At 39.7% G+C, this 24,109-nt stretch overlaps 1 protein-coding gene across 1 annotated transcript in view; it reads right to left on the reverse strand.

Moving 5' to 3' along the window:
* Positions 1 to 24,109, reverse strand: part of LOC121871676 (disco-interacting protein 2-like) — a gene marked incomplete at its 5' end in the record, with an annotated part of 242,037 nt that overhangs the window by 139,949 nt on the left and 77,979 nt on the right. The window lies entirely within an intron of this gene.

The following is a 24,109-nucleotide window of genomic DNA, read 5'->3' on the forward strand; positions in this document are numbered from 1 at the left end:
ACTCACTTACCTGGTAAGGTGAAGCCTAGTTATGTGTGCTTAATTATCTTTCTTTGTTGCAGATCTGCATAACTAAATTTTCTGCTGAATAAAAGGATTATTCAGCAAAGCTATTGTTGTCAGAATGGACAAGTTTTTACACCCTGAATGGACAACTGGACATCACTCCTGCTCAGTGGAATCATTGGTTTCATACACTCAACAATTTCACTGAAGCTTTTACAGGGGTCCCCAGGTTACGAACAGGTTCCGTTCTTGAGGACGTTTATACGTCGAATTTGTACATAAGTCGGAACACATGCTATATGCACACAGTACTTACAAAACAATGTTATGAAATCCCACTATATCATAGCTTAAAGTCCTAATATAGATCTAAAATCACTTATTTTAAGACAAAAGAAGAAATAGAATGATAAAATACAGTAAATAAAAGTAAAATATAAGTCGTCAGGTAAATAAACTACTGTAAATTTCAAGTTTAACTCCATTCGTAATGGCAGGCGTTTGTAAGTCGGGGACCTCCTGTAGTCGAGAGGTTCCTGATAATTCAAAACACTTTTTTTTTACGGGAATAGCCCACCCGGGCACAGGTCATCGACCCACAACGGGGCCTAGGGGGCGAAAGAATAAGAATAAAATGAAATTAAATTAAAAATAAAAGAGAAAAAGACTATATTAACCTACACCACGAAGATGCTGGAGAACCAGCCTTTTGAAGTGGGAGAAATTATAAGAGTATGGAAACACAGAGGAAGGCAGAGCATTCCACAGTTTGGTTGAGTGAGGAAAGAAGGATGTAATGTAACGGGTTATTCTAGTGTGACTGACATCCACAGTGAAACGGTGGGCACCGCGGGCAAGACGTGTGTTACAAGCCCATGGCCTTGCCAGCAGTAAACAAGATGCCAAATCCACCGAACATTGCCCGTTAGAGTACCCGTAAAGGAGAGAGTGAAGCAACATCGCAGTGAAGAGAAGGGAAGAGAGATTATCAACTAAAGGATGAGAGTTAATTAGACGAAATGCCTTGATTCCACCCTATCTAATGTTGGACAGAAGAAGAGCCATCCCAGGTATGAGAGCAGTACTCCAAGTAAGGTCGAATGAATCCCTTATAAACTTGTAGCAATTGCTTTGAAGTGAAGTCACTATGGCATTTGCACAGCATTCCCAGCTTTTGGGAGGCAGCTTTAGCAATGTTTTGGAAGTGTGGCTTCCATAACATTTTAGAGGAAATGGTGAGACCTAGCATATCTATTTTAGAATCTGGCATATGCTCATATAAGTGACTACTATACATATAATGAGGTAATTGATACAAAACCCTAATTTGAACGCTATTATGTTAAGCCCACCAACAAGATTTTCACAGACATCAACTTGCCACTAGGAAACAGCATTCAAAGGAAACTATTGACCATTTCCTAAAATCCTTGCAACTCCTTTCTAAAGCCTATAGTTTTAAAGCTGTGTCTGCTGATACTTATAATCAAGAGGTAATTTTAGATGTGTTCATTTTTGGACTCAATTCACCAAACATCCATCAACGAATGTTTATAAAACGCTGACAGTAGAAGCAGTTCAACAGCTTAGATTTGACGCGACTTAACTCAGAGATGCACAACTCCCATGAACTGCTTCTCGGCTACTACTGTCTCCGCCCTCAGTGATGATTCCAGTTCGTCCTTCATGTCCAGACTTTAGAAATGCTAAGGCTTCTAGGTATGCCTGCTCATTTTGTAGTCAACCTTCCCCATCCCTGTTACGGTATGTCTGTCCCATAAGGAATTCTTTCTGCCATAAGTTTAGGAAGAAGGGACATTTAGCCAGTGTATGTAGGTCCAAGGATACTGGAAGACAAGAATCCAACTATGAAAGTTTCAAGTACAGTGGGGTATGCTATAACGAATCTAATTGGTTCTAAAACCTTGTTCGTTATAGCATTCGTTCGTTATAGGATTAATACGTTCCAGGCCCCCAAATATAACCACTTAACACTGAAAAATATAATATAAAATTGTAAAAATTGTAAAAAAGTGCATAAATATGCATCTAAACCCCTGAAATAAAGAACATCATTAATACTTGTAATAAAAAAAATAAATTAATAAAAAAAAAAAAAAATAAATAAAAAAAAATAAATAAATAAAAAAATAAATAAATATATAAATAATGTTCGTTGTAGGAGTTTCGTTCGTTATTGCATTCTCAATTTTATAGGTAAAACCGTTCGTTATAGGAATATTCGTAGTAGGATCCGTTCGTTATAGCATACCCCACTGTAAATGTTTGCAACTCCTTCTGGGTTAATTACATACCTGTCTTCCATGACTGTCACTTGTCAAGGAAAGTTTTGTTAACAATATAATTGTTCAAAAGCTTGATCTTGATGTATTTCTCTATAAAGAGACTACTGTATAATTAAGGCCGCATCTCCATTGGCTGCTGCGGTTTTTGGTTACGGTGATGTAAATTTGTTTTTTCTTGATAATTGTTACCAAAGGTTCAAACTCTCTGTACTTCCCAACTGCTGAACTATACTGATATTATTTTAGGCCAAGATTTTAAGGAATTTGATGAATCTGTATACAATATAATGTGATTTGTAGGGATGTCATTCTAAGCCGAGAGTGGGTGTGGTGTTGCTAATATGAATCCAAGTCCTCCCTCTCTGCTAACCTTTCTCCCGACTGTAAACCAAGCATCACCCCTACTCATCAGCACTCTCAAGTGGACTAAAATTTCATTAAGAATAAAATTCAGCATCTCTTGCAGGAAAGGTAACTGAGAAGTGTCAGTATCCCTGGAGAGCTCAAGTTCTAGTTACAGATGGCTGTTGTTTACTCTAGGACGGTAAATTGTTTTACGCTGTTGGATGCCTACCTTACGCCCTAGATCAGTAGTCTTGTTCATGACATAGCAAAGTACCATGTCTTCAGCAAATCGGATTAGAAAAGTACTTATAATCAATTTCGCTGCGTGAAGAAGAGAAGTATACACTGCCTTCGAAGCTGTTGGACAATTCTTACAGTTCACCCAAATTTCTTTTGGACTCATAAATGCTGTAGTGACATTCCAGTGAGCAATGAATGACATCCTATCCTATATTAATCTACATGTGATCTTATGTTTACATTGATATGATTGTGGCAAAAATATCGAGGAGCACAACTGCAGCTTAAAGCAATTTATGGAGGTTGCTTCTAAGTATAAACTCACCCTCAATGAGAAGTGTTTGTATCATTAAAATGAGATCAACTACCTGGGTTACACCATCTCCAATGGTAATCTCCAGCCTGATCCTAATCGACTCAAACCATTGAATGGATTCTTCTTCTTCTGCCCAACTGTTAGATTGGGTGGAATCAAAGGCATCTCCTCCTTTAGTAAATAATCTCTCTTCCCTTTCTCTTTGCCACAATGTTGCTTCACTCTCTCTTCTACAGGTAATTAAAATGGTAATTCGCATGGTGAGAAAAACTCAGAAAAACTAAAAATATTTAACTACACAGTCTACCAAAAAAAAGTCAAGACACACAACATGATGGAATTGCCATAGCCATCAAACGAAACATACAACACAAGATACACGACTCATTTCAAGAAAACTTTCTGGCATACGAAATTAACTGCCCAACAGGACCTATTATAATCGGCACCTGTTACCTCCCTCCGAGATCCGAGAAGACCCATATTCCCACTAGCAGACATGCTCAAACTGATGAGACGAAATATACCAGCATATTTTCTGGGTGACCTAAATGCATGACACCGCATCTTGGGGCACCAAGATAACAACGTCATAGGGCAGATTTTAAACACAATACACCTTGGCCAGGAATTCCCCACATACTGTACATCAGAGCAGGTCAAATCGGACATCCAGACATAGTACTGACAAACCAGCTTCACCATCTTAACCTGCAAATAGAACCCGGCCCAATAACCACCAGTGACCATCTCCCTATCGTAGCCACACTCTCCACGTTGCCAATACAGATCCCTGCCAGGATGAGATACAGCTACAGCCGGTCCAACTGGGAGGAATTCCAAAAGGAGTTAAACAATCACCAAATCACCCAACTAAACAACAAACACACTTCCCAAATAGACAACACACTGGAGACATGGTACGAAAACGTGAGCCAAGCATGGAACACCACATACCCAAGACCACTCACTGTACTTTACCACACCCTCAATACTCACATCAATCAAGAATTCTACAGACACAATTCAGTAATTTATTAAAATTAATCAGAGAACAAGGATGGACGCCAGAATACAGAAGATAATATAACACCATACACGAACAACTAAGAAACATGTCCAAAGAAGCATACGTGAATAACTGGGAGAAACTAATAACAGACACAGAAGCAATTTACCACAACCTGAAAGAATTCTGGTGGAAAATTAAACACCTAATAGGAATCTACAGCAACGAATCAAACTACATTCTAAACAGCAACCAAATCAAATTAACTGAACCCAAAGAACAAGAACCTAAATTCCGGAAATAATGGAGCAAAATATTTCAAATAAGCCAGGAAGACAACCTGAACTTCTGTATGATCACCGAGCGACAAGTAACCAATCACATGACACACACAACCCACATCTGGCAACCAAGTCCCAACATAGACATAAACGCTCTTGACGATTTTTTCACATTGCTCAAACCAATCACTGCAGAGGAAATACACAAAACAATAAACAGTTTCAAGAACATGGCTCCGGGCATCAGTAAAATAAACAAACCCATACTCCATTATCTACCAATCAACATGATACTCCAACTCGGAAATATTTTTAATGCATTACTTGCCTCTGGTTACTTCCCAAGAAAATTTAAAACAGCAAGCATCAGACTTATACCAAAACAAGGTAAATCCCCCACTCAAGTATCAAATTACAGACCAATCTCTCTTCTAGAAACACCGGGAAAGTCTTAGAAAAACTCAATAACCACCAACTGAGAATACACCTCGAACTTGAAGAGAAATACAACCCCAGGCAGCACGGATTTAGAAAACACAGAGGAGCCCATACAGCCTTAGTCCTAATTTACGAAAACATAGCAAACACAATGCACAACAGAGATCAATGTAACGTAGTATTAAGGAAAGTAGCAAAGGCATTCGACAAGGTCTGGCAGTTAGGGCTCAAATACAAAATTACCACCCAAGAACTTCCCAACAACTTTACTTCCTTTATTTGTAACTTCCTTGACAACGGAGAGGCCAAAATTATCATTGGTAACCAGATAGGCTCAAGCATCAAGTTATACAGCAGAGTACCACAGGGAAGTAACCTCTCGCCAACACTCTACAAAATATACACGGCGGACATGCCACCTCCTACACACGAAGACTACATAGTTTATGCTGATGACGTCACCCAAATCATCCGACATCCAGGCAAGGGCAAACATTTGATAGCACGAAAAACAGCCCATGTCATCAAGCAAATCAACGAATATGAAAAAAAGTGGTAAATACAAACCAATACACAGAAACTAAAGATCATAAACATTGCTAAAATAAACCCAGCACCAATCACAGTCAACAACGTACCTATACAATACTCCAAAGAAGGCAAAATTCTGGGACTCACAATAACAAGAACAGGCATAGCAAAACACATAACACAACGCAAAACGCTTGCCCAATCACAACTCACAAAACTACGAAGATTTAGCAAAATGGGCACCAAAATTCAACTACGTACACCTATTCAAAGCACTTGTCCGCCCCCACCTGGAGTATCCACCAATACCACTCAGCACGATCAGCAAAACCAGCCAACTTAAACTTCAATCAGTACAAAACAAAGCTATCCGTAGAGCATCAAAGCAACTCCCCCCAGACACCACCAAAATACAAGAACTTCACGAATTATGCGATATCGAACCACTGAATACACGAACACACAGCCAAGCCCAGAGAATATGGAGCAAACTTGAAGAGTTGGAGGACCCAATATTCTCCCAGTTAAATTAAGAAGTAACTTCTAAAACACACAGCTGGTGGCCCAAGCGCCTCCATGCTAACATAGAAGAACAAGACCCACTTTATACATATATGTGAACAAATAACACCACCATCTAACAAACATAAATAAACACCCATTACACTAATGAATGCCTAGCTAACTTACCCCCTCCCCCCTCCACCTGCCTCCTTTGAGCGGGCAGGCGTCTGCTGTGCGTGGCCACCACCCCAACCAATCACCTCGACTCAGCTACTGTAGGTGGACAGCCCACCTGCTATCACCCCTACTACATTACTTCCCCTTCTATGCTTTCCTTCTCTCTCTCCTCAACTCTCCCAGGGAAAAGTCATTTGCCACTTTACTTCATTATCATCTTCATCATATCCACCAACCCCAAGTCCCTCCAAACTCCACCATCATTCTTCAAGTCCAGTTCCCGTACCACCAATCTACGCACCAGCATCAAGATCTCTTCACACTTTTCTTCACCCATCGATTCGATTCGAAGGTCAGACAACACCACGCTCTTCTCTGCTTAAGAGCGTGGTGTTGTCTGACCTTCAAGATCTCCTACATGTAGGCCTACGTATGTATGTGAGCCTAACAAAGAGAAAATAGACAAACACAACGAGAAATTAGACAACTGGTCACATACACCACGCTACAGATGCTCAGACTGAGAGGCTCATAAGCATACACTGAGTGGAGGACAAAATCTAGCATCGATTAGGCCTCCTTACCGATTTATCGCTACGAAAGACGAAGTAATGCCGCTAGTGTGAGTCTAGGGGGTTAAATATCTACCAAACGAAGCATTTACCCAAGAAATGAATATGATATCAGAACTTGACGATGAAAATATAGTACGAAAAGATCCGTCAAAATAAATTAGACAGCGATGGGTATCTCATCAATACTGTATTAACCCCCAGACATTACTTGACTGTTTCACTTTGCTCCATCGAAAAATTTGGTTTTCACACTGGAAGAAGTGAAGATAATATACTTCCAGTGTGTTATTTGCACTGAGCTGAAGCCTCACTTCTTCAGACCACCACCCCATCATCTCATCCAGGCTATCTCACCCTTAACTAGGAAATCAATGGACTTTATCTATGAACAAGTAACCTTCTAGTTATGACTGATGAGTAGCTACTCCCACTTCCTTTTTGCATACTCTTGTGCAGACATGTCTGCTTAGACAGTGATCTTGTGCTTCCAAAAATTTTTCTCCTTGTTTGGATGTCCTCCATATATTCTGACCAAGGTACCCAGTTCATGTCCGAGAGCTATACAAATTCTGGTAAAGTTGCATTTTCAACTAATATGACTCTTGAGTCGAGCAATGTGTTATTCTGATGAATTAAAGAATTTTAAGACACTCTTCTTCTATGACGTTTCCCTTGGAAATGACCTAATATTATCAGTTAATATTTAGATGCCAACAACCTAATTATATATGGAGTCTTATATAGGGCAAAAGATAAAAAAATTATTCTACAAGTTTCCGTTGGAAATTTTTATTTTTTGAGTATTTTAACCAATAAAATTACCCACAATATTTGTTGTTCAAAGTTTGCATGACTTTGAAGTAGAGGGAAATGAGGGATAAAATACTTAAAAACATAAACAAATCTTTGAAAACCTCACCTTGAATTGAATTGAATTGAAACAGTTTCGTTAGCCAGAAAAACACAGATGGGGAGGTACAAACTTGGTTAAGTTCAACAGTAATAAAACTCATTATTTACCAATTACACTTTGTAAATTAGACGATCTTCCACCAATTACATTTCAGGACGCTATCATCCTCCCGAGTTCTGAAATAAATATGCTAGGCCTCACCATTTCCTCCAATATGTCCTGGAAATCACACATCCTTAGTATAACTAAAGCTGCCTCCTGAAAGTTGGGAATGCTGTACAGATGCCACAGCTACTTCACTCCTGAGCAGTTGCTCCAAGTATATAAGGGATTCATTCGTCCTAACTTGGAGTACTACTCTCATATCTGGGGTGGCTCTTCTTCTGTCCAACTATTAGATTGGGTGGAATCAAAGGCATTTCATCTTATTAACTCTCCTCCTTTAGCCGACAATCTCTCTTCCCTTTCTCTTCACCGCAATGTTGCTTCACTCTCTCTTTTACAGGTACTTTAACGGGCAATGTTCGGTGGATTTGGCATCCTGTGTACCGCCGGCAAGACAGTGGGTTCGTAACACACGTCTTGCCCGCGGTGCCCACCGTTTCTCTGTGGATGTCAGTCACACGAGAATAACCCGTTATAGTACCTCCTTCTTTCCTCACACAGCTCAATTGTGGAATGCTCTGCCTTCTTCTGTGTTTCCATGCTCTTACAATGTCTCACTTTAAAAAGGTGGTTTTTCAGCACCTTCGTGGTGTAGATTAATACAGTATAACCTTTTTTTTCTATATTTACAATTTCTTTCCGTTTTTTTATTTTTTCGCCCCCTAGGCTCCGTTGTGGGCCGTTTGACCTGTGCCCGGGTGTGCTAATTCCCGTGTAAAAAAAAAAAAAAACAGTGGATAATAACAATATTAACATGGCTGAGCCAGTTGAGAACCTGAGCTCTCTTTTAGGCACCTGATACTAGACTGTACATTTATCTCAAGGAAGTATGATGTAACATTTAGTAACATCTGGAATAGTACAATAGCATGGTGGTAATACGAACATCTCATAATGTTACCACGGTTATCACTTCAATATTTATTAATTTTATTTACTTATTATTTTGTATTTTTTGTATTTATATATACATACTGTAAATTACAGTGGAATTGAAAACCTTAAGTATAATGGGGGAGCAGTACAACATGGGTTGTACAGTAATAAGGTTGAACAAGAGGACAGAGCTGTCAGGATTATGTCTAGTTGGCAATTATGTTTATTGCAATGGTAATTACTTATCTATTTACATGATAATTTCCAATAAAACGGTTTTGATGGTACAATAAAAGCAGGTACTGTAAATATAGTAGGTGTTACAAGAAGTATTAATACTTAGACAATAGATATTTTTTAAGAGATGATTTAAAGGAAGGGAGCGTAGTCTTTGCTCGGATGGGTGGGGGAAAGTTGTTCCACTCACATCGTGATATTTTATGGAGGTCTGGTACTGAGAGGAGCGCATGGGGGGTGGTCTTAGTAGCTCTGGGTGCCTTAAGTTGTATCTTTGATTATTCCAGAACTGGAAATAATTATTGTCAAGCAAGTGATTGATAGATTTGTAAACAAAGAGGGCACAGCAGTAGGTGTTAATATCTTTGAATTATAAAATTTTCAGTACCAGTATAGCAAATTTTTCGTTTGTGTGATCTGTCTTTTTCAAGTAGGTCATTGTCCACACAACTCTCTTTTGTGCAGTAACCAGATTGTGATTTTGAAGAGCCAGAGGCCCCCCATAGTGTGTGACAGTGTATCAGGTGTTGGTAAACAAGATCATGATAGATTTATTTCATTGCTGTGAGAGTGAGTGACTGTCGAGTGTGACACATGATACCGCACTGTTTATTGACTTCACTTTGAATGGCTTGTATGTGGTTTCTCCGGTTAAGTTTCTCTTCAACAATAACTCCGAGGAATTTAGTATTTTGTTCTTGTTTGAGGACTGTATTACCAAGGTACAGGGGGTCCAAGTCTGGGGGTAAGTTTTTCCTTCTGTTAAAGATCATGTAGTGGGTTTTCTCAAGGTTTAAGGTCAGTTTATTACGTATTACCCAGGTCCTGCCTTTAGTTAATTCAGTGTTCATAGTTCTCATCAAGGAATGGAGGTCTGAGTTGCTGGCATAGGGATTACTATCGTCTGCAAATAAGTTGTATTTTATGAGTGAGCTGGCGTGAACTATGTCGTTTATGTACAACAAAAACAGTACTGGACTGAGAATGGAACCTTGGAGGACTCCATACAAGATTGGCGAGGAGTCAGATTGGTGATTATTATAGCATACATACTGCATCCTGTTGGACAGATATGAGGTAAACCAATTGTGGGACAGGCCCCTAACGCCGTAATGTTCAAGCACGTGATCTATTAACTCAGATTAAATTACGTTTTCCAATTTTTTTTTACTTTGTGACTCCAAATACTAGTCGAGAAGTGATTGGCAGTCCGATTTATTCATGTAGGACCATTATTTGACTTCAATGCGGCTACATTTGGGTACATTTGGGAAATTAGTCGGACCGCCAACGGTTAATGAAATCAGACAGCGCCCACTTAAAAACGGGCGGATCCAAAACAAGTTTCAACTAGGCGCAATCCTTTTCAATTCTTTCATGCCTTACATGTCCCCAACTCTTCAATATTAATCAAATTATTCTCGGTATTATTGCGTTTACACATCATTCATTCCTACCACTAATCTATTATCATATTCGAATAAGACGTCTAATTAAAAGATAATTTTCATCTATTACATTACCGGGGAAATGTAAAATAACGGAGATAGCTTATCCAAAATTTTCTCTATTCTCTTCCATTAACCTTCCGCCATTATCCTCTGCCTCTCCTCTAACATTGCGTGTCTCCTGCGTCTCCTTCATAAATCATAATGCGCATGCGTTCCCGTACGCCACACGGCCAATCAAAAGCATTTTTGTTTTCGAAACCAATTAAAATGATTTTGGGTTTAATTCGCAGTATATTTGGCCCAATCAAATTCGAGCTTTACTGTGGGTCTCTCATATTTCAAAATTCAAGTTCAGTTCCGACCATGGCAGTCTGCGATTGGAGTCACTTCAATTACATGGAGCCGATTGAGAGTAAAGTGTACTAAGAGCAAGACTGAATGTAAATGTCGCAAAGACCAACATATGTGACGTTGTGTAAGAATCTCAGAATCCAACGACGAACAAGAACCTGGCCAATAAGGTAAGAAATAGGTGATTCCATCAAATGGTGAGTCGGTTAGGTTAGGTTAGGTTAGGTTTGGTTCGGTTTGTTTTTTGTTTTTCTAGTGTTTTTTGGTGTATTTTGCCATGATTTTTTCAGAAAACATCCAACGAAAAAAATTCGAAAAAAACCCACTAATTTACCCCAGAAATGAAGGTCCTATTAAGACTAAACACAGACAAATACACTAGAAAAATATATTTTTGACTTTCTAACAGAGAACGGTGTGACAATGCAAATTTATCTTATTCTCTATAAGCGGCCATGATCCGCCAGATTTTCAGTGGGAAATATCGCTGATAGATTGTTGTTAGCTATGGTGTTCTTCCAACCTCAGTAAAGTGTACTAAGAGCAAGACTGAATGTAAATGTCGCAAAGACCAACATATGTGACGTTGTGTAAGAATCTCAGAATCCAACGACGAACAAGAACCTGGCCAATAAGGTAAGAAATAGGTGATTCCATCAAATGGTGAGTCGGTTAGGTTAGGTTAGGTTAGGTTTGGTTCGGTTTGTTTTTTGTTTTTCTAGTGTTTTTTGGTGTATTTTGCCATGATTTTTTCAGAAAACATCCAACGAAAAAAATTCGAAAAAAACCCACTAATTTACCCCAGAAATGAAGGTCCTATTAAGACTAAACACAGACAAATACACTAGAAAAATATATTTTTGACTTTCTAACAGAGAACGGTGTGACAATGCAAATTTATCTTATTCTCTATAAGCGGCCATGATCCGCGTATTCTCAGTGGGAAATATCGCTGATAGATTGTTAGCTATTTGGGCTGCTAAAGCTAACGCCTGATCGAAGTGTAAGCTTTTCCCTTTAAATGTGTCATGTGTACAAGTCAAAAGCAGCGTCTGTGCATATAGAATAGCTAACGCATTAGCTAATCTGTGCATCTGAAACGCCTTACAATAACCGCCTTACATCTGTCTCTCTGGTAGTCTGTGAATCTCATTACCCGGTAGTGTCACTCCAAATTATGTTTGTGTACGTTATCCTGATGAGGTAAGTCTACTGTGTCTACCCGACATCTTGTTACTCCAGGGAAAAGGAATGATTCAGTGTCCAAAAGATCATACTGTAGTTGAAGACTACAGTAGCCATGATAGAACACATGACATACAGTATTATTACAAACACTTTGTTTGCCACGTGGTCAACGTTCGGTCCAAATAAAGATGGAGACTGTTGTTATGCAACGATACTCACAGAAACTAAAATTGATGTTACATTTACAGAAACTATATACCGGGAAGCTTCTTAAAAGGAGCAACGGGGTACTTCAACTTAATACTGTAGATATTTTTCACACTTACCTTACACTGCAAAATTTATTTGATTTATACAAAGATAAAAACATTCATAAAGTAGAGCGCAGCCTCTAGGTACAGCCAGGAATTTAGCGACGGGATGATCTGTTCACTGCCCAGTACAATATCCAGTAACCCCCTTCGTTTAACACAATACTGTACTGTATGTTGCTCAGAAGTTTCTCCCCGACAACAAACAATATTTAAAACACCACACCAGCTTTTGCGTTAAGTGCCTCGTAAATTACTTCAGTGTGGGAAAAATGGTTACAGGAATAAGACCATTATAAATCTCTTACCATGGGCACAATATACAGCCTAGCCAACAAACAAACTGGAGACCGTGATGATGACCTCAGCGTCGGAAGCATCGCCACCATGACGTCACGCATAGACAAGGGTTCTAATTACTGTAGATAAGTCAGACAATCTCACCCCGGTTTTTCCAGACAAAGAGGAAATCATATTATACTATAATCATGACAAACAATCTCAGTGCAACCAAGAAAATTAGACGACACCAACTTAAAAAGCCTACCACCTGTTTCATCCTGGCACGAGTAACCATCCCCTATGACTCACATTATGTTTCCCAACGCTACACTCACCTCAAAGCACTTAAGTACAGTACCATCATTAAAATTAGTCATCTCACCACGACTGTGAGAAAGATATTTTCTACGCGGTCGTGGGTTTCCTTCCTCTTACATCAATTTTTCTCGAACTCTACATAATGGTAAAAAAAAATTATACGGTTTATAAATAACAAAATGGTCACCTGCTGTTCGGCTTAATACGGTTTTTTCTCTTCTATTTGTAATTTCTTTTTACTCTTATTTTTTCGCCCCCTACGCCCCGTTGTGGGTCGATGACCTGTGCCCGGGTGGGCTATTCCCTGTAAAAAACAAAAAAAAAAAGCACACAAAAAAACACCAAAAAACACCTTTAATACCCCAAGTGTGTGTGAGGACCAAGCCTACATGTGGTTTGGGGCTACGAATAAGACATTAAATATGCATTAAATCAAACAAGTATATTATTTATGCTTAGATTAATGCTGTAATACTGTGACAGTGGGAATTAGCTCGTCAGCCATGGCCCATGAGTGAGTGGTGGAAGGCCTTTTCAATTTCTATTTCTTACCACTTGTGGTTGCGGACGCACCACAAACCAGCGTAAGGTTACGGCGAGAACAAGTGGCAGAGAACAACCACCAAGGACAAACAATTACACCATCAGCCCACAACGAGGCACGGCGACCCCTGACCAGCTGGTAACTCCCACCACAACACGGGCACAGGCTTCTTGTCTCATGATTCACTTCCCTTTATCTAGCTAGAGGCTGCTCATATTATACTTTAACCATTCGTTTACACGTATAATTGTTAGGTATAATTATGGATGGCCGGGTTGGTGAATAGCATGGTATGACAGTAAGCCTGGGGAGAGGCCAGGTGTACCGTCTTGGGGCCACAAAACCGGTCGTGTTCCAAACTTGGCTGCTCGGACACAACAGGGGCCCTTCACTCCTCTCCACTATGACCAGTTTTCTTTTACTTATCTAATAAATAAATTAAGAATATGAAAAGCGAGTGTGCTATTTGTAAACAGAGCTGACACAGTGGTTTAGATTCATATTGGTATTTAAAGTTGTAATCTTCAGGTGCTGATGCTAAACCAGCAGTTCACCCATGTGTTCTTCCAGAGTTGTCTCTTGACCTCGTCTAACATTTTCAGGTACGTCACCACGATTAAGGTCATCACCACTACTTTATATTACAATAATATATGACAAGTTAGCGATAAACCTACACACCAGGGGCGGATCCAGGAATATCAAAAGGGGAGGGTCCAAGAAGTTTTAGGTGGGGGAATATGGCGAGCAAAGAAAGCCCACCAAGCTAGGGGGGTTTGAGGGGGCGCTCTAAGCCCCCCCTCCCCCAATTTTGTTTTTAATCTGGTCATTATCATGGGCACTTGAAGCCATTTTGAAGCCAGGTGCACTTGCTATTAAGAGAAATTCTGAGGTCAATAATATTTATTTTTTGCAATACAAAAATGCCTGAGTACAATACTGCATTAAAGAAATATAATACTACATCAAAGAAAAAGTATTGGAACTTTCTGGATCCGCCTTTGCACATTTTCACTGTCAGCCGCTGTACCGCATCATTTATATTTCATTCATAATACGAAGCGAGATGACATTCTAGGGGAAAAATAACGAGTGTTAAAAAAAATTGAATTCTGAAGGCTCGCCTTACACTCCACTCCCAACGATAAAATGATAACCTCTCTGAGCCACAGACAAACGTTTAAGATTTACCCACAAGCGTGTCTGAATTTTCTAAGCTCAGATATTCATGCCTGAATTTTCCCAATCAACTTATCGATTATAAAAATAATGTAAACTTCGGAACTTTTACTTGTTCACGAACCCTTTTCGTCGCTTACCAGCGTCCACCGCTGGTTACCACCGGTCAAGTCGTATACCTCGTTGACAGAAGCAGTAGATATATCACAAGTGTCGTCAAATTACCACTAACCGTCCCGCCAGTCCCCGGTAGTTTTCCAACGATCGGTATCAGTGTGCAGACAAAACAACAGGCAGGTAGATTTCCACCGGGTCACAGAAACACACTTGAGAATGGTAGTCTTCTATAAAAATCACTACATCTTCACAAAACTGTTCGCAGGGCCTGTCTTTACCACTGGACTTCTCACTTCGAATATATACAATCGGCACACTACCAGTGTACAATTCATTAGTCTTTTCACTTTATATCGCTCACAACAATTCCACAATACTTGCACAGCAAAATAATCTTTAGCTGTCACTAGGTTTGTACTTCACACTCTAGGCAGAAACGGTCGAATTATCCACTATTTTTTTTATTTAATATTTGTAGGAATATTACCTACGCGGACCTAAAGCTAAAATGCTGTTCGCTGGCTGTTTATGTACGTCTCTTCAGGCGCCCAGAACATCCTCGTGCCATCCAGGCTGTGTAGGTCGGAATGAGATACGCCTAGAAAGTTCTAGGATGATCTAGGCCCCCAGGTTGAGAATCACTGGCCCCTAAGGGAGCCACGGCGAGCTGTTGTAAATTGTACGTTTCCAAATAATGTTAGGAATCTGAATTAAACAAAACTTGTATTACTTATTTTGACTTGGCAGAAGGGAATTTTCATTCTTTCTTTTTTGTCATTTTGTTTAATCATAACGACAATACAATTTTAATATTTACATACTCTGGTGCTATTTTTTTTTTACGGATTATTTAAGATTTCACAGATCCAGTCCCTGTTTCTGTGACAGGCGCTGGACCGTGCTGCTGAACTGACTTGTTCAGTAAGTGTCCGTGTGTCATCCTTTGCAAGTGGTGATAGGACCGAATGATCTCCGTCTGGCCTGGGATACCATCACGAAAACAGTGGAGTATATTGTCTCTGAACCATATATTGTGTTTGAGCTTGACTCAAGCATAATATACTCAGTAATTGGTGTTACTTATTTGGTTTCATAATTCATGTGGTCGCTGCTTTACGTGGGTGAAATATTTGTACACGTCCTTTATTAATTATTTCCTTATTTATTGGTGCCATTGTTGTTCATACGCATTCTTTACTTATATAATCCTACCATTTTTAGTGCTAAATTGGTATGACTCACTATTCTTCTCATTCTTCCAAGTTGGGCAGTGCTTGTCAAAGGAGGAGTGTTCTTGCTTACATGAAGTTCACTTCAGCTTCCTAGCTTGAGTGTGAATGTTTACCTGTGTGCATGTTTGTGTATGACTGTATGTGTGCTTTATGTGTGAGTGCATGGGCGTGTTATGTATGTGAATGTGTGTGTGTGTTTGCCATTCTAACTCGTCCTATTTATCTGTCCTTCTTTATCATTCTTTAGTCTTTATCACTTGTCTGTTTGTCTGTTCTGGGAGAAAAATGAAGGAGGCCACGAGGATGTTGAAAATTCCTCAAGGGGGGAATGGCGTGAAAAAGGTTGAGAACCACTGATTTACCTGTAGGCTTACAATACATAAGTAAATCATAAAAAAAATGATGCAATACATTCTTGGTAATACCAATCAGCAGGTAGTAGGTATTAGGCAGCTACCAAGGTACTACCGCCTGGGAAGATATTGGAATCATAATGTGTTGTCTATGGTAGACCCTGCTGCCACCTGGCATCACGAAAATTGTGACCAAGTCTCAGGTTGGTGATCTGACTTTCTGCCTCATTTACACACAATTGTAGGGTCTCAATTGTTTCTCTTAATATTGACAACACAACATACACATTGTTTCTCACTTTTGATTTTTTTTCGTTTTGTATTTCTTTATGGTTCTTTATTATTATTATTATTATTATTATTATTATTATTATTATTATTATTATTATTATTATTACATTTTCGCCCCCCAGGCCCCGATGTGGGTCAGTGACTTGTGCCTGGGTGGGCTAATCCCCATAAAATATATATATATACCGTACAAGAAAATCTCCCAAAACTTGCCAAAATAATTGTTGCTTGGAATAGAAAATAATCAGAACATCTAGTACACAAAAATTATAATACTAAATTATGCCTTAGCATAACACACTGTAGTGGATACTCTCCCCTACAACTGACAAGCCTAACCGTCTGGACTCACATCAAGTTTCTCTGACAAGCCTCGCCGTCTAGACTAAGGGGGGCGACGCTTACTTCCGTTCTACGTCCGCTGGACGTGTATATAAGCTCCCAGTCTCGCCGTGAAGTGAAAAAGAACCAAAAGATGGGAACAACTCTCCAGTCACACAAGGACCTGGAGGGACCCCACAAACAAAGAAAGACCTCAAAAGTTCACAAACACCCACTATAAGAACTAGAAACGAAAAAGATGGGGATCATCCCTCCAGTGCCACAAGGACCCGGAGGGACACCCCCCCTCCTAACATAATGTGCCCCAAGGAAACATCAAATAGAACAACTTAGTTTAACTTGGCTGAGACTGGCCTTCCCTAACCGCAAGAGTCCTCTAATGCAGCACTGTTGACGGAAGACAAAACCCCGTCTCCGCAAGGTGGATAGCCCTCCTGCTGTTAACCTCCTATATTTCCCACTGCTGAACTTTACCTTGTACCGTACCCTTCTTGCACCCTCAGAGCTAATGCTCTCTTCTCTCCGTATCACCGACCGGCCGAAGTGAACATTCTAGCTACAGCTCTGCAACACGCAACACCTCTTAAGAAGCTCCTGCACAGCAACTCCTCTACCACGCAGCAACTTCCCAGCACCAGACTGTTTTGTATATAATGTATTTATATAAGAAAACCGCCATAGCTGAGTTTCCCTTCTCACCTCCATCCTATGTGCGATTCCACATCACGAAACCCCACAACACCTTTACAATGCCTCCGGTAAGCTCGTACATTACATCACACCCCCAAAACGTATCAATAGTCTCCAGGAAACATTACTCTTTTAGTGTACTTCGCTGCAAGGAACCTTTAATACCATCACAAGGCTACCCAGGATGTCGGGGTGTTAGCACAATTCCCATTAATGAAAACAGAGTGGCTAAGAGGGTCGACTCCCACGGAGCCTGAGTCATAAACACGTCGAGTTGGCGAGGGATGCTTGGAGGATGCGGGAGTGAAGGACATGTATGAATGTGTGGGAAGGAGGATAAAAGAACGATCGAGAAGTCTGGGTAAGTCTAGTAAACTATGGCAATGCTAAAGACTGTGACGAAAGAGAGGGTGCGGTGAATCAGAAAACTCTTTGTTAATTACGTTTCGAAAACATCCACCAACTAAGAAAAAACACAAAAAGGCGAAGCAAATCAGAATTGGAGAAGCGAAGATATGAGAAAATCAGGACACCAAGAGCTGTTTGATTCCCACAGTGATGGTCCGTCGAACACACATGGTAGTTAAGTTACCAGCACAAAATCATAACCATTGTTTAGGTAGTTGCACTTTAACAAGATACACCCTAATAATACGTGATGGCATGACGCAAATCATCAAGATGGGAGAGAGTGCGGACTTCTGTGAGACAAATATTTGGTTGTTACCTCCTGTGGTCATCAAAAAGAAGGAAGAAGACTGTCCCCGGTACTGTGGGTTTATAAGGTGTTATCGCACCGTAAACATTGAGGGTGGCCTAAGTTTTTGCTTTTATATTCAGCACATATTCGGAAACAAACAATATAGCCTAGGAACTTTCGGATAAAATTCGAGGTAAACGGGAAATAAATTAGAAAAAAGGCTGAAAATTGGTACAAATGGGGGTTACGTATTAATAGCTAGTAGGTAGTAGGCAGCTATCAAACAGGGAGGTACTACCACCTGGGAAGATATTGGAAGCATAATGTGTTGTCTATTCGTAGACCCTGCTGCCATATGGCATCACAAAAATTGTGACCAAGTCCCAGATTGCTGATTTGACTTTCTGCCTCATTTACACACAATTGCAGGGTCTCAATTGTTTCTCTCACTATTAACAATACAATATACATATACTGCATGATTTCTCACTTGATTTTTGCTTTCATTTTTGTATTTATTTATTTATTTATTTTTATTTTTATTATTATTATGATTCTGATTATTATTATTATATTTTCGCCCCCCAGGCCCTGATCTGGGTCAGTGACCTGTGCCCCGGTGAGCTAATCCCCGTGTAATATGTGTAATACATATATATATATATATATATATATATATATATATATATATATATATATATATATATATATATATATATATATATATATATATAAATCATTGTAGTTGCGCGTGATCCAGGTATATGCTGATAACCACAAGGAAAGAAGAAAACACAAAGTTCCCAAGCGCTTTCGTGTAATTCACATCTTCAGGGGTGAGTACAGACTAAGGAGAAGTTCAAAACAAGGTGTATATATACAGAGGAGGGTGAGATCAGGTCCACAGTGGTCAGGTATTAGGTAATGACCCTACTAATCTTTAAAAAGCACCGCAACGGTCGGTAGTCAGGTCAGAGGGTAAGGTGACCCAACCTTCTCACCTGGTTACAAATCTTCTTAATTACAAAATTGTCCAGTTTGTACATGCCATTACTCAAATTCATGTTGACTGCTTCGGTATGTTTAATGAGACTAGATTCTATAATGTTCCTACTGTCAATTGAATTACAAGGTAATATTGAGGAGGCATTATCCCAGTCAATGCAATGCTTATTATCCCTCAAATGAACAAACAGAGCATTGGATTCCTGGCCTGTCCTAACACTATATTTATGTTGTTTAAGTCTAGTTACAAGATCTTTACGTGCCTGGCCTAAGTAAAACATATTACATTCCTTGCAAGGAACCTTATAAATGCAGCCACCTGTATTGTGGGGAGTTCTTGATTAATATATATATATATATATATATATATATATATATATATATATATATATATATATATATATATATATATATATATATATATATATATATATATATATATATATATATATATATATATTGTAGGGTTTCGTGATATTATGTTGTCTAGCACTCAGGATGGATGGAAACTCTAAGGTGGTGGTTTTCTTATATAATATAAGTTATATGGTAGACAGTCTGGTGCTGGAGATGCCGTGTGGTGAGGGGCTGCTCAGTAGACACGTTCGGTGAGTAGCGTGTTGAAGGAGGTAGATGTGCAGGAGCTTCGTTAGAGAAGATGTTGCCTGTTGCTGGCCTCCAGGTTGAATGAGAAGCTGGACAGCGAGGAGCTTGCTTGGAGGAGGTGTTGCGTGTTCAGGAACCGAGAGCAGAATAAGAGAGCTGGTTGGTGAGGACGCTCAGAGAAGGACAGCTGGTGGGTCGCCATGCTCGCCGGCGGGAGCGAGGACCGCCAGGCAGGCGGAGGAGAAGCGAGGGCCGCCAGGCAGCGGCGGAGGAGGAGGTGTTGCGTGTTCAGGAACCGAGGCCAGAATGAATCTCGATACGATACGAAGTCTTTAGTTAAGAGGTGAAAGAAGATTATTAGGGGTTGAAGGAAAAGTGGTGAAACTGAAATACAGTAGGAGTAGAAAGAATCTGGGCTCAACCAGATCGCTTCATCTTTCTTATTGGTGTTTTGTCTTTGTTCTGCTCCCTTGGGTCGTCAGACCTTTGTATTAATATTGGTTTATTTATATAATGCTGCTTATTATTATTATTTGTTATTGTTGGAGTTAGTGAGCCCGCCCAGGTCCTTGTGTAACTGGGAGGGTAGTCACATTTTTTTTTTTTTGAGGTGTTAGTTAAGTGTTAGTTGTGTTAGTCTAAAGGTACACTGTATGGAGAGGCCTGCCAGGTTCTTAGTGGAGACAGAGCTTATATACACAGCCGCCGGAAGTAAACCGTGGGAAGTCGCCGGTTTCTTGACTCCGTTGCTAGGGAAGACGTGGCTGGTTGCTAGGATACTGTGGCATCTGGTGACGCCCCCCCCCCCTGGGCCGCTCGTGTGGTTGCTAGGGAAGACGTAGCAGGTGGCTGGTTGCTAGGATACTGTGGCATTGGAATGCGGCTACGCAGTTGTAGGGGAGACGTCCACTACAAAGTTCCCACGACAATCGGTGCCGGCGTTAGTCGCCATATTGTAAAAAATTAAGAGCTAAATACTGTAGCTGCTAAAGTATTAGTTTCATCCCAAAAAATTCAATAAAAGTTGTTCTAAATAACGTATAGTAACATATTGGCTACATTATATTTAAGATATGAATACATTTTTAAAGAAAAAATATAAAAATATAAAAATTAGGGATATTTTGTTTTGCAAATTAATTTTGAAAGAACCTGTCGCATCAATGAAGAAATGTGCTACAAGCAGCTGCAATAAAACATGTAAAAAATATTCAGCTTTCCAAATATGTGTACAACTTTATACTTTTATTAAGAACTGTAGAAGTTACAATGAATACACAGAAAAATATCATGATGTACCACAATGAGTGGCTAACAGTCTAGACTATAGATATTAGAGTTTTTGCCCACAATTTATGACCACAATCATCTGCAAAACACATGATATCAGGTCAGGCTTACTACCGTTCCCTACCAGCGTACTTTCTTACACAGTTTGCTCTAAGAAAAATTTGATGTGAATGATGACGAACGCAATGCTATCCTGGATCTCTTTAATTGCTTCCTCATTCATAATATTGATATGGAAGTCCTGGCAAATCAAATTCTTACACAGATGAGATGGTAATCATAATTTGCCATACAAAGGATTTGAACCGCACGTCAAAACCGTGGTTACAGTACTATGATTTGCAATTGTATTGTGTGCGCCAAATGCTTCCGCATTTACACGCCACTGGACATTTACCATACGCCAAGTCAGCACAAATACATTTCCTAATAAAATGCTACAGAACGAATTTGAACAGTTTACCTAGGAAGGCTTTTTCACAGTATGGTGTAACAAACGATACTGATCAGGGACATGCACAGATATGATCATAAAACAGTTTTTGGAGAGGGATGAAATGTTCTGGAGGCCTCACTCGTGGCCGAGGTATTACAGAACGCACCCTTACCCAATGGATACAAGCAATGGCATCATGTACACAGCTAAGTGAAGGAATTTTCTGTCTCATCCACAACAACAGAGCAGCACGTTGAACTGCAGGAATGATGCCAAATTGGCGATGATAAAGATGTACAGGTACTGGTGGACTGGTTACGATCTCTCGCTCTCCATTCCAACAATCATTTGATGGTTTGGTCTCTCTAGCAACATGTATAACTGCTGTTGATTCAATCACTTGTAATCCAGCAGAAGAGATTAGCTTAGCTAAAATGGAGCTATGGACGGGAAGAATTTTTCAGATCTACAAAAAGCCAAAAAATAAAGTACGATCCATTGCAATGATAACTCGAGGAGTTGAAGTACGAGAGAAAGTTATTTCAGTAAACTGCCAACAGCTTTTCAACAGAATAATATGCGTATCGCACTGACCAGTTGCATGACTTATGAGTTAGTTACCTTTGGTGAAGTTTCAATGCGAAAATAAAACAAGGAGCACTTACAACTGAATTTGAATCATGTGGACCTTGGTAAGACACAGTCACTATGAACTACCGATATGTTCGTAAAGTAGTGTGGTCTCGACCTGCAATGATCAAAGATATCCTAGAATCCTACACAAATTATGTCATCAAGCATTATGGTAACATTGCAGTAGTACTATGATGGTTATCCAGAAACACCAATGATTAAAAGTCAGGAAGAAATTCATTGAGCTTCCAAATATTGCTCTGTTGAGGTTGCAGTTCAAGAAAATATAACCACAACAATACCACATGCAGATATCCTTGGTAATCAATCAAACAAATTGAAAATACACATAAAATCTAGTGGCATAATGATTCATCAACCCAATGATGATACTGATACACGCAAACTAGAAGACGATGGACAGAAGCGGGTGACAACACAGGTTTACTTAAATTTCTCATTTGGGAAACCTGGGCCAGCATCTCCTTTTCCTTCATTCAATCACCGGTTGTGACACATCAGCTCGTTAAAGAAAAGGCAAGAAAAAAAATCTCTTCAAGTCCCGAAGCATAACCAAGATATATGTGAGCAAGTAACTGTGTTCAATGATGCAAAGGCATCAGCAGATGACGTGGCTAAGGCTGGCCAAACCTTCATCCTTCTTATGTATGGAGCTCGCACAACTGAAGCATTGGACAAACAGATTTTATGCATACAAAAGAGCTGCAGTTTGGATGTCTATAAAATCAAAGTTTGACCTTGCCACATGATGCAAACTCGCCTACGCTATTTGAGAGTTTTCCTTCAAGTACAAAACTGGCTTGGCAACTTCCTCTCACCCATCCATTCGGGGTAGGAGAAATATGGAGTAGGACTTCGGCCAACATCCGATACAAATTATTACAAATAATAATAATAATAATAATAATAATAATAATAATAATAATAATAATAATAACCATAAATAAATAAAAAAAACTAAAAAATAAATCAAGAGTGAGGAACGATATACAGTATGTATGTTGTGTTGTCAAAAGTAAGAGAAACAATTGAAACCCTGCAATTGCGTGTAAACGAGGCAGAAAATCAGATCAGCAATCTGGGACTTGGTCACAATTTATGTGATGCCACATGGCAGCAGGGTTTACCATTCATTAGACAACACATTATGCTCCCAATATTTTCCCAGGCGGTAGTACCTCCCAGTTTGGTAGCTGTCTGTTGACTGTGAATATCCGCCAACATCTGACGATGACATCGATGAGGACACTACTCGTATACTATAGACATCTAACAAATTATATATATATATATATATATATATATATATATATATATATATATATATATATATATATAAATAAATGAAGCATTTGCTGTTTTTATTCAGACATCTTCAGAGGCAACTGAAGATGTCTTGAATAAAGAAAAGCAAGGTGCCCGTTGTTTCACTTTTCCGTGTGATTTTATCAAGATTTATCTTATCCACGTTTTCTTATGGATCTCATGAAAAATATAATATATATATATATATATATATATATATATATATATATATATATATATATATATATATATATATGTACTAAAACAGCACCACAGCCACAAACCACCCTCATCACATCCCAGCACCCCACCCACACACCACCACACCCCACCCACACACCACCCCCACACCCTCCCCAGCCCACCCACACACCACCCCATCACCTCCCCAGCCCCAACCCACACACCACCCCCACCCCACCCACACACCACCCCATCACCCCAGCAACTCACCCAACACCCCACACCCCAGCCCCACACCACACACCACCCCGTCACCCCACCCACACACCACCCCATCACCCCACCCACACACCACCCCATCA

This window comes from Homarus americanus, unplaced genomic scaffold, assembly GCF_018991925.1.
Source record: "Homarus americanus isolate GMGI-L3 unplaced genomic scaffold, GMGI_Hamer_2.0 scaffold39675, whole genome shotgun sequence".
NCBI classification, from domain to species: domain Eukaryota; kingdom Metazoa; phylum Arthropoda; class Malacostraca; order Decapoda; family Nephropidae; genus Homarus; species Homarus americanus.